This window comes from Macaca fascicularis, chromosome 1 (genome assembly GCF_037993035.2).
Source record: "Macaca fascicularis isolate 582-1 chromosome 1, T2T-MFA8v1.1".
Classification (NCBI taxonomy): Eukaryota; Metazoa; Chordata; class Mammalia; order Primates; family Cercopithecidae; genus Macaca; species Macaca fascicularis.
This window is the reverse complement of record NC_088375.1, coordinates 411,823-424,923: the sequence shown is the minus strand read 5'-3', so window position 1 is coordinate 424,923 and position 13,101 is coordinate 411,823. Positions and strand designations below refer to the sequence as shown.

Below are 13,101 nucleotides of genomic sequence, written 5' to 3'. Positions count from 1 at the left end.
ACAAATCTACAGGAAAAAATCTAATAATCTGATTTAAATATTGGTAAAAGATTGAACAGACATTTCTCAAAAGAAGACAGACAAAAGTCAAAAACAGGCACATAAAAAATTGCTCAACATTGATCTGAGAAATGCAGATCAAAGCTACAATGAGATATCACCCAATTAAAATGGCACTTATACAAAAGATAAGCAATAACAAATGCTGGTGAGGACATGGAGAAGAGGGAACCCTCATAAACTCTTTGTGGGAATGTAAAGTTGCATTTAAAGTTGTATTTAAAGGTACAACAGAGACCAGTTTGGAGGTTCCTCAAAAAACTAAGAACAGAGCTAACATATTATCCAGCAATCCCACTGCTGGGTATATACCCAAAAGAAAAGAAATATACTGAAGAGATACCTACACACCCATGCTTGTTGCAGCTCCGTTCACAATAGCTACAATTTGGAGGCAACCTATGTGTCCAACAGATGAATGAGTAAAGAAAATGTGGTACTTACACATGATGAAGTACTGTACAGTCACAAAACATAATGAGATCCTGTCATTTGCAACAACATAGATGGAATTGGACGTCATTATGCTAAGTGAAATAAGCCAGGCACAGAAAAACATTGCATGTTCTCAGTTATTTGTGGCAGACCTAAAAATCAAAACAATTGGACTCATGGAGACATAAATTAGAAATATGCTTAGCAGATACTGGGAAGGTCACTGGGGGGGATGAAGGGGTAGGTGGGGATGGTTAATGGATACAACACAGTTGTTAGAATGAATAAGTACTAGCATAATAGAGTGACATCAATAATAATTGTACATTTAAAAATAATTAAAAGGGTATAATAAAATTGTAACACAAGATAAATGCTTGAGAGGATACTCCATTTTCCATCATGCATTATGCATTGCATTCCCGTGTCAAAACATCTCATGTACCCCATAAATGTATAGACCTACTACATAACAAAAAAATAAAATTTTTAGAAAAGTCTGTACCAATGTGACCATCATAAGCCTAATTATATTTTCAATCCATCATTGGTTAAGTCCATGATTGGTTGAATCCTCAGATGCAGAACCCAACACATAAACCCAACTGTGGAAGCAGATACGGACACCAGGAAACAGAATGAGCGTATTCTCTCCTTGGCTGGTAACCACCCTGTCTTCCAACATTGCTTCTTCCAATATCTCCGAGTATCTTTAAACCACACACTTTCATATTCCTTCATAACTTCTCGTATCCTGCTTCCTTGCTGTGAATTTACCAAATGCATTTCTGTATAAACTCTACCAGTCATAAATGCTCTGATAATATGACAATTTCTGTATGAAGGCTTGCTCTACTCTTAATCAGTGAGAACTCTCACACCTGAGACATCACAATCCTTTTGTACTCTTCACACAAGCCTCAACTCACTTACTCTTGTATTTTATTTCTAAGTTTCAATGAAAATTCCACATGAATATGTATATGTTTAATTAAAAATTACTTTAATGGGCTATCTAAATGCTGCATAGGTATGAAAGTTAAAAAACTAAGTGTTTAAAAATCACAGGTGGAGGGTTAATACGTAAAATTGCAAAATTCTCTCTAGATACATTTTAGGTACTGTTATGAAATTCTTAATGAGCTGTACACTTATGATTTTTTATGGATAGACTTCAATAGTTGTATAAACTTCATGTATAGCCACAAATATAAACATATTCAAGAACATAAAATGACAAAATGGTCAACAAATTTATCCATCATCTTAGGTCCTTGAGGGACTTTTGATGTGTGGACCCCAAGTACCATCTGACAGATTTACAGTGTGAACATCACATAATGTTTTTGTGCAGCTTGAGATGTTACTATGGCATTACCTTGTCCATTCCAATCCATAATTATATTTAAAGTTGCAACAGTGCTCCCTATTTTATGTTCATAACATATCATCTGGCATGACCATGTCATACATTTTACCTATTCACTGTTTGGGGCTTTGTTATTGCATGAGGAGTCCAAAATATATTCATTTTCTTCTCTATTGTTTCCTAACATTAGCACTGTGCCTGGCATATGTTACTTTTGCACCAACCTAACAGTAAAAATTGATTATTTGTTAAATAAAGGAAGAAGGGAAAATGGTTAGAAAGATTAGTGTAACTCTTTTAGAGATGAATTTAGTAATATCTCATAACATTGAAGATGTTCTTTCTTCACTACCTAAGACTTCCAAGGAGATTATACAAGGATAGACACTCTGGTACTTTATAAAGCATGAAAAAAGTGGTAAACCTAAGTATTCATATAAAGAAAATGCACATATGATCAATATTAATACCAATTTGTGAACATTTCAATAAGTTGAAGAAAAATATATGTTGTAGAATGATCAGTGTGCTACCATTTAAATATATCCTGCTAAAATATTACATTTGGACACATCTCTGCAATAAAAATATTAAAAATTGATAGGGAAGTTACACACCTACTGTCTAAAAAATCAGTCTGAGGAGATTAAGACAGGGAATTCAAGAGCACAGATAAGACTTTGATGTATCTAAAATAGATACCCTCCTGTTTTTGAGTTAGGATCTTGCTCTGTCACCCAGGCTGGAGTGCAGTGGTGCAATCGTGGCTCACTGCAGCTTCAATCTCCCAGATTCAAGTGATCCTCTCACCTCAGCCTCCTGAGTACCTAGGATTACAGACACATGCCACTATGCCTCCCTAATTGTTTAAATTTAATTTTTGTAAGAATGAGGTCTCACTATGTTACCCAGGCTGGTCTCATACACCTAGCCTCAAACAATCCTCCCACCTCAGCCTTCCAAAGTGTTGGGATTATAGGCATAAGCCACTGCTCCTGGATGATATACCTATATATATGTGTGTGTGTATATATATATATATATGTGTGTGTGCATATATATCTATATATATAGATATATAGAGAGAGATATAAAATTTCAATAGGTTTTTGGGGAACAGGTGGTGTTTGGTTACATTAATAAGTTGTTTAGTGGCAATTTCTGAGAATTTGGTGCACTCATCACCCAAGTAGTGTACACTACTCAATGCGTATTCTTTTATCCCTCACCTGCTCCCACCCTTTCCCCCAAGTCCATAAAAGTCTATTGTATCATTCTTATCCCTTTGCATCCTCATAGCTTAGCTCCCACTTATGAGTGAGAACATACAAATGTTTGGTTTTTCATTCCTGAGTTGCTTCACTTAGAATAATGGTCTCTAATTCCATCCAGTTTGCTGCAAATGCCATTATTTCATCCTTTCCATGGCTAAGTAGTATTCATATATATATATATATTTTTTTTTTCTTTATCCACTCATTGATTGATGATCATGTGGGCTGCTTCCATATTTTTGCAAATGTGAAGTGTGGTGCTGTAAACATGTACGTGCAAGTATCTTTTTCATATAATGACTTATTTTCCTCTGGGTAGATACCCAGTAGTGGGATTGCTGGATCAAATGGTAGATCTACTTTTAGATCTTTAAGGAATCTCCACACTGTTTTCCATAGTGGTTGTACGAGTTTACATTTGCACCAACAGTGTAAGTGTTCCCTTTTCAGCACATCCACACCAATGTCTAGTTTTTAAAAAATTTTTTGATTATGGCCATTCTTGCAGGAGATGGCATTGCATTGTGGTTTTGAATTTCGTTTCCCTGATAATTAGTGATGTTGAGCATTGTTTTCATGTTGGTTAGCCATTTGTATATTTTATCTTGAGAATTGTCTATTTGTGTCCTTAGCCCACTTTTTGATGGGATTGTTTTGTTCTTGCTGATTTGAGGTTCTTGTAGATTCTGGATATCCGTCCTTCGTTGGACATATAGACTGAAGATTTTCTCCCACTCCATGGGTTGTCTGTCTACTCTGATGATGTCTTTTGCTGTGCAGAAGCTTTTTAGTTTAATTAAGTCCCATTTATTATTTTTTGTTGTTGCATTTGCTTTTGGGTTCTTGGTCATGAAATCTTTGCCTAAGCCAGTGTCTACAAGATCACATTTTCTCACATTATCTTCCAGAATTTTAATAATTTCAGGTCTTAGGTTTAAGTCTTTGATTCATCTTGAGTTGCTTTTTCTATAAGGTTAGAGATGAAGTTCCAGTTTCATCCTTCTACATGTGGCTTGCCAATTTTCTCAGCACCATTTGTTGAAGAGGGTGTCATTTCCCCACCTTTATGTTTTTGTTTGCTTTGTTGAAGATCAGTTGGCTGTAGTATTTCGTTTTATTTCTGGGTTCTCTAGTCTGTTCCACTGGTCTATAGACTGATATTTATGACAGTACCAAGTTATTTTGGTGACTATGGCGTTATAATATAGTTTGAAGTCTAGTAATGTGATGCTTCTGGTTTCGTTCTTTTTTTCCTAGTCTTGCTTTGGCTATGTGGGCTTTTTTTTGGTTCCATATGCATTTTAGGATTGTTTAGGATTGTTGTTCTGTGAAGAACGATGGTGGTGTTTTGATGGGAATTGCATTGAATTTGTCCATTGCTTTTGGCAATATGGTCATTTTCAACTGTTGATTCTACCTATCCAAGAGCATGGGATGCGTTTCAATTTGTTTGTGTCATCTATGATCTCTTTCAGCAGTGTTTTGTAGTTTTCCTCATAGAGGTCTTTCACCTCCTTGGTTAGGTATTCCTAAGTATTTTTATTTTGCAGCTATTGTAAATTGGGTTGAGCTCTTGATTTGAATCTCAGTTTGGTAGCTATTGCTGTATTAACAGAGCTACTGAGTTGTGTACATTAATTTTGTATTCTGAAACTTTGCTGAATTTGTTTACCAGTTCTAGGAGCTTTTTGGATGAGTCTTTAGGGTTTTCTAGGTAGACAATTATACTATCAGCAAACAGCGACAGTGCACCTTCCTCTTTACTGATTTGGATGCCCTTTACTTCTTTCTCTTGTCTGATTTCTCTGGCTAGAACTTCCAAAACTATATTGAATAGAAGTGGCGAAAATGGGCATCCTTGTCTTGTTCCAGTTCTCAGAGGGAATGCTTTCAACTTTTCCCCATTCAGAATGTTTGCTGTGGGTTTGTCATAGGTGGCTATTATTACCTTACAGTATGTCCCTTGTATGCTGATTTTGCTAAGGGTTTCAATTATAAAGGGATGGATTTTGTCAAATGCTTTTTCTGCAACTATTGCAATAACCATGTGACTTTAGCTTTTAATTCTGTTTACGTGATGCATCATATGTATTGACTTGTATATGTTAAACCATCCCTGCATCCCTGTTATGAAACCCACTTGATCATGATGATTTATCTTTTTGATATGCTGTTAGATTCTGTTAGCTAGTATTTTGTTTAGAGTTTTTCCATGTATGTTCATCAGCGATATTGGTCTACAGTTCTGCTTGTTATATCCTCTCCTGGGTTTGGTATCAGGGCGATACTGGCTTCATAGAATGATTTAGGAAGGTTTCCCTCTCTCTCTTGTGGAATAGTGTCAATCGGATTGATGCCAATTAATTCAGCTGTGAATCCATCTGGTCCCAGACTTTTTTTGTTGGCACCATTTCAATCTTCCTGCTTGGTACTGGTTCTCTCTTCAGAGTTTCTATTTCTTCTTAGTTTAATCTAGGAGCATTGTATATTTCCAGAAATTAATTCATCTCCTGTAGGTTTTCTACTTTACATGCATAAAGCTGATCATAGTAGCCACGAATAATCTTTTGTATTTCTGTGGTATCGGTTGTAATATCACCTGTTTCATTTCTAATTGAGCTCACTTGGGTATTCTCTTTTCTTGATTAATCTTGCTAACAGTCTATTGTACTTATTTTTTTAAAGAACCAACTTATTGTTTCATGTATCTTTTGTATATTTTGTTTCAATTTCATTTAGTTCTCCACTGATCTTTGTTATTTCTTTTCTTCTGCTGGGTTTGGGTTTAGTTTGTTCTTGTTTCTCTAGTTCCTTGAGGTGTGACTTTAGATTGTCTGTCTGCTCTTTCAGACTTTTTGATGTAGGCATTAATAGTATGAACCCCATGTGATTCAGGAATTCTATTACTAAGAATGTATCCAATTTAAATGGGTATGTCAAACAGATATCTGCACTCCCATGTTCATTGCAACATTATTCACAATAGCCAAGATATGGAATCAACCTAAGTATCCATCAATGGATGAATAGATACAGAAAAGACATATCCACAGCCTTTAAATAGAAGAAAATCTTGTTCATTTGTGTCAATGTTGTATATTGTTATTGTATATATCAAAATTATATAGTTGCATATATAATATATACATATGTATTATATGTAATATATTATATCATATATAATACAAAATTATAATTACCCATGTACTATATATGTGTTGTATATCAAAATGGCTAAGTGGGTACGTTTTAAATGTCTCACCACAAAAATTGGTAAAATGTTCATTAATCATTACAAATATACACATATCCAAATATCACATTGTACCCCATAAAATATGTATTTTAGTATTTCAATTAAAAATATTTTTGAAAATAATGCAATAAGAACACAAAAGTGGAAAAATGATTATAGACCTTTTGATGTGGAACTGAAATCAAACACGGATATTAACCTATGATTTCTACATACATTTATAAATAAATAGATGGTGTCTACTTCATTGTTTACTCTTTCAACATTTTGTAGACATAATTTGAGACTTTTAAATTCTGTCTTCTTGAAATAGACTCGTCAATATTTAGCCTTTCTTCTTTCTTAATGATCTACAGGGATAAATTTTTCTGTAACCACTGGTTTAGCTGCATCCTACACTTTTTTTTTTTTTTTTTTGAGACGGAGTCTCGCTCAGTCACCCAGGTTGGAGTGCAGTGGCGCGATCTCGGCTCACTGCAAGCTCCACCTCCTGGATTCATGGCATTCTTCTGCCTCAGCCTCCCTGGTAGCTGGGACTACAGACGCCCCCCACCACACCCGACTAATTTTGTTTTGTATTTTTTAGTAGAGAAAGGGTTTCACAGTGTTAGCCAGGATGGCCTCGATCTCCTGACCTCATGATCCTCCCGCCTCGGCCTCCCAAAGTGCTGGGATTACAGGTGTGAGCCACTGCACCCAGTCCATCCTACACATTTTATGTCATGTCTATATTATTGTTCTGTCAAAGGCCCACCTGTATTTGATTTTGGTGAGAATCCCATGTGCACTAGAAAAGAACATGACTTTTATTATTGTTGCAAGCATTGTTCCATATGTACAAGTTTTGTGGCCATTATGTTGTATAAATCTTCTGTAACTTTAGTGATTTGGAGGTTTATGTACTCTATCACATATTGGTGTGTTAACATATATACCATTACATTGAGCAATGACTGGGCAAAAGGAAAAATCAAAAGAGAAAATCTCAAGACAAAAAATACAATATGCTAAAACTGAGATGGACCAAATCTAGTACTAAAAGTTGATTGCAATGAATAGCTATATTAAAGAATTCAAATTAGCCAACTTCATACCTTAAACTAGAAGCAGAAAAGCCTAAGTCCAAAGTTATCATAAAGAACTAGTATTAAAGTAGTAATAAATGAGACTAGAAAAACTAGAAAAATCAGCAAAACTAAATTTTTTTTTCAAGTAAAAGGTGATAAAACTTAGCCTAAGAAAAAAAAGAGTATCCTCAAATAACTCCCAAATAGCTAAAATAAGAAATAAGGAGTCATTAGAACAAATGCCTCAAAATGAAAAGGATTATAAAAGACTATTATGAAAATTATGCACTTATAAATTAGATTATCTATAAGAAATCAAACTTCTTTATACAACCTATGAAAACTAAATCAAGAGGAAATAGGAAGCCTCAGCAGACCAATAACAAACAAGATTAAATTAGTAAACAAAAACTTCCCAAAGACCAGAACCAAATGGCTTCATGGATGAATTCTAAACATTTGAAGAACAGCAATCCTTCTTAAACTCTTTCAAAACCCAAAAGAAAGAATGACCCAAACTCATTTTATGAGGCCATGATACACTTTTATCAAAGCCAAAGATAATCACAAGAAAATAAAACTACAGGTCAATATCACTGATAAACATAGGTGTAAAAATCTTCAACACAATACTAACAAACCAAATTCAATAGCCCATTAAAAAGATAATAAACCATGGCCAACTGAAATGTATCTCTGGGATGCAACAATGCTTCAACATAGGCAAATCAATCAGTGTGATATAACATTAAAGAGAATTTAAAAATTTGCAGCAAAAGCATTTGACAATTCATGTCAAAACTCTCAAAATAGGTATAGAAGGAACTTACTTCAACACAACATACCATATATGAAAAGCCCACAGTTAACATAATAAAAAATGAAAATGTTTCTCCTATTATATGGTACAAAGCGAGGATGTCCATTGTCACCACTTCTGTTTAACATGGTACTGAAAGTCCTAACCAAAGCAATTAGACAAAAAAGCATCAAAATTAGAAAAATATTAAAATCATTTCTATTTGCAGATGATATGGCCTTAGGGTTTTTATATACAAGATTACACCAAAAAACTATTTGAATGAACAAATTCAGTAAAGTTGTAGAACATAAAATAGCACACAAAAATCAGTGATATTTCTGCAAACAATGAGTTATTTGGAAGGAAAATAAGAAAGCAATCCCATTTAAAATAGCAAAAAATAATGCACTTAGGAATACTTAATCCAATGGGGCAGACAACTTGTACACTAAGAATCATAATACATTAGTCAAAGATATTGAAGGAGACACAAATACACGGAAAGACATTGTATTCATTGATCTGAAGAATTAACATTGTTAAAAACGTCCTTATTAAGCAAAACAATCTATAAATGGCAATCTATAAAATATCAGTGGTATTTCTTTACACCTAGAACCAAAGATCTCAAATAGCCAAATCAATCTTGAACAAGAGCAAAACTAGAGACATCACATTTATTTCAAAATATATTACAACGTTATGGGAATTATCACAGTAAGGAACTGTCATAAGAAAAATGGACATATAGACCAATGAAATAATAGGGAGAACAGAAAGCAAGCGTATTTCACCCGAGCATATTTGGCCAACTGATCAACAAAGTGAAAAGACAACCTACAGAATAGGAGAAAACATTCACAAACCATGTATCTGTAAAGGGGGTAATAACCAAAACTTATAAGGAGCTCAAACAACTCAATAGCAAAAACCAATTACCTTGATTTAAAATAAGCAAACGACCTGGGTAGGCATTTCTCAAAAGACATAAAAATGGCCACCAGGTAAATAAAAAGAGCTGAACATCACTAGGCATCAGGTAAATGCAAACTAAAACCACAAGGAGATATCACCTCCCACCTGTTAGAATAGCCATCATTACAGATGAAACAAGAGAGGGAAAGTGGAGAAAGAGAAACCTTTGAACATTGTTGGTGAGAATGAAAACAGCAATTATAAGCAAATAGTATAGCGTTTCTTCAAAGAGTTAAAAATAGTACTATCGTATGATCTCCCAATCATGCTTCTAGGTCATGGTTCACCCAAAGAAGTGAAATTGGGATCTCAAAGAGGTATCGGCACACCAGTGTTTATTGCAGCATTATTCACAATAGCAAAATTAGAAAAATAACGAAATGAATGAATGAAAATATACATACACATATTTGCACACAATGAAATATTCTATATTTTTTAGCCCCAGAGTTACTCCTACCATTTGGGACAACATAAACCTGAATATTATGCTAAGTGAAAAATACACAGAAAGATGAATACCATATATTCTCACTTATGTAAAATAGCCTAGCTCACAGAAACAGAGTAGCATGTTGGTCCCCAGTGATTAGTTTAGGGAAATGAATAAGGATTGGTCAAATGGTACAAAGTTCAGTCATGCAAAAATGAATAATTTCTAGAGGGCTAATGTACAGCATGGTGACTACAGTTAGCAATAGTCTTGTACACTTGACATCTGTTAAGAGGATAAATCTTGTATACTTGACATTTGTTGAGAGGATATCTTAAGTGTTCTAACCACACCCTCCCCCCCCCCCAAAAAAACGATGTGAGATGGAAATGTTAACTAGCTTGATGGTGGTCATAATTTCATAACGTATACATAAAATCAATGTGTACAGCTTTCACCTATTCGTCAATTGTACCCCAATCAAGTTGAAAACAAGCCAGATGAAACACATTCCAAAAAAAAACTGCCATTGTGATTATGGATTTCCATTTTTTCATTTTCTATGTATTGTGAAGATCTGATATTAGTTCTGTGCAAAATTAGACTTGCAATATTTTCCTGGTGTGTTGGTTCCAGTAATCACTATCTCTACTAGTGTTTATTGTCTCAGATGCTGCGTTATTTCACATTAACTGCATTTTTTTTTTAAACATTTTTCATTCTTTGGTTTGTTATTGCCTGCTACATCTTTCATTCTTTTCTCCCCCCCCTTGGGCCAAAGAATTTTATTGGCAGGTCAGGGGAAGAGCCCTTCCTTCCTGTCCTCCTAACCCAGGAGACACCCTCTGAAGGAGGGCAGAAGCCCGGGAGCCTGCCGCCTCAGAGGCCCTTGGAGGTGGAGAGGTTGTTGGAATGATCTCCCTGGCTCTTGAGCAGGCTGCGGTAGGTGGCGACCTCCTGCCCCCGCCGCGACCTCATGTCCACGAGCCGCTGGTTCTCCTGATTCTGCCGCCGTCAGCTCGCACAGTGGCCAACCGGCCCTTCAATACGTCTCCTCAGCGCCCGGATCTGCGCCAGCTGGGCCCCAAAGCGCACCGCAGTTTCCACCAGTGTGGCTTCCAAGGCAGCTTTCAGGCCGAGCTGCGACTGCAGCTCAATCTCAAGACCCTGGAGGGTGCCCCGCAGGTCGGTGACATTGGACCTGCTCATCTGGAGCTGCTTCGTGTGGCCAGCGACCTCCCGGTTCCGCTCCCCAGCCCCGCTGGTGAACCGGACGCCAGCTCCTTCCGGTTCCGCTCCGCCATGGCCTCACATTGGCTTCGCAGGTCACTCGGGATCTGGCCAGATCGGTGCCAGGAGCCGAATCCACCTCCACACTGACCTGGCCTCCCGCTTGGCCCCTCAGCCACCGACTTCCTCCTCGTGGTTCTTTTTCAGGGACGCCAGCTCCTCTTTCAGGCCATGGATCTGCATCTCCAGGCGGGTCCAGCTTAGGTCAGCTGGTCCCGCACCTGCGCACTTTGATGGCGCCCTCCAAGCGCATGCGCAGAGCTTTCCGTTTCAGGCTTGGCCCGGAAGTGCTCTGCGGCCGCACGGGTGTTGTCGATCTGCAGGACAGTCCTGCGGTTCTCAGTGGTGGCCCCAAGAATACCTTTTCCCGCAGGTCCTCGATGGTCTTGTAGGAGCTGCTGGAGTCGCAGGAGGGCCCGGGCCCAGGCCCCTGCTTCTGGTACCAGTCGCGGATCTTCGTCTCTGGCTCGCCATGGTCCACACATTCAGGGCGCACACCTTGTCCAGGCAGGAGCCAAGCGGTGCTGAGATTCTGCGTGAGCTTCTCATTCCCCGCCATCAGCCCGTCAGATCCAGCCAGGACGCCACTGTAGCCCCAGGAGGAGGATGAGGACACCAAGCAGGCAGAAGACACCTACACAGCTGCAGGAGCCCCACTGCATGCAGTTTTCTTCTAATACGCCATGTCTTATCAATTACCAAATTTATATTCCGTATATACCCTCCTTTAAGTGCTAAAAAGATGAAGTTTATGTGTTTTGCTCATGAATGCATCCTCAGTTTGTAGAACAGGGCCTGGCAAATTTTGGGGGCTCAGTAGGTATTTGTTGAATGACTGACTTGGGGCCTAAAGGAATGTAACAGAGTCATGGAGAGTTATCTTTGTATCCTTGTACTTACAGATGAAAAAGAGCATTCTGAAGAGAGGGAAAGCTATGTGAAAACACTGGATATGGAAAGAACCAGTGATTCCAGGATTGGAGTATGGCCCTCCCAGATGGAGAGGCAACGCAGTGTGGAAAAGGCCACAGACTCCAGAAGCGGTAGCACATGCAGTGGTCAGGGGCAGGGACTCCAGCCTGCTTGCCTGGACTTACATCCCTGTTGAGCACTTTCTAAGCTGCATACCCTTGTTCAAGTTTCTCAAACCCACAGAATCTCAGTTAAATCAACTGTAGAATAAAGCTAATATTGGGCTGTGAAAATAAAAGTGTTCCATCCATGTCACACACTAAAAATGGTGCCGGATCATAAGCACACAAGGTGTTATCGTTGTTAAATAAGTTAATACGAATACAACCATGTGCATACATAAAACTGATTTGAAATTATATTCTAAGTATATGTCACCATTGGCTTGAACAGGGTAGAAGTGTGAGAAACTTCCATATTTCTCTGGTTAAGAAAGTCTAAACGAACCAATTCTACTCCAAACAGATGTGTTCTGTATAGCCCATGTGTCTGGTCTAATTTGAGGTTGGACTTCTCATATGCTCACAGAAAATAACTTGAGAACATTCTAGAAATTCTGATGGAAGAAAAATCTCAACTGTACATTTAGCATCTCTGAGGTCTTGAATGTGTTTAGCCCCAAATGCCTATGGATGAATGAACCTCCTTCCCCTGAGGATCTCCTTCTTGGGGCAAGTCAGGGGAAGCCTCAAAGGCTGTTTTGTCACTTGTGAAATGTGGATGACCTTAGCTTCAACCACAGAGGGTGAGGGTCTAATGAGGTGGTAAATGAAGTCTTTAGCACAGAGTGGATGCGGAGGAAGAATCTGAATATGGGGTTATTTCATATTCAGTGAGCCCATGATATCAAAACAAATTTTCTCTCTGGTAGAAGGTGCTCAAGGGTCGTAAACACATTTATTTTCATATTTCTCAACTCCAATCTAAAAAAGGACTGTTGGCCCCGAAGGACTGGACTACAGATCAATGCTATGAGGGAAGAGGGGTGGAGGGAGATAAGTGAACATCTCAAGTGTGATTATAGGAGAGAAGAGTGGACAGAAACCCCCTGAATGGCAACTCAGGGAGTCAGACACCACCACAATATGCTGATTGTTTTATAGGAAGGACACCTAAAGTGAAGAGAGAGACCCTAAGAAGAGAGGACCAACTTAAGTTCTTTCACACT

General features: G+C 37.8%; 1 pseudogene; it reads right to left on the bottom strand.

Annotated features, from left to right (window-relative positions):
• Nucleotides 1-10,296: 10,296 nt before the first annotated feature.
• LOC135968866 (keratin, type I cytoskeletal 19 pseudogene) lies at nt 10,297-11,831 on the bottom strand (annotated as a pseudogene).
• Between the last annotated feature and the right edge of the window lie 1,270 nt (nt 11,832-13,101).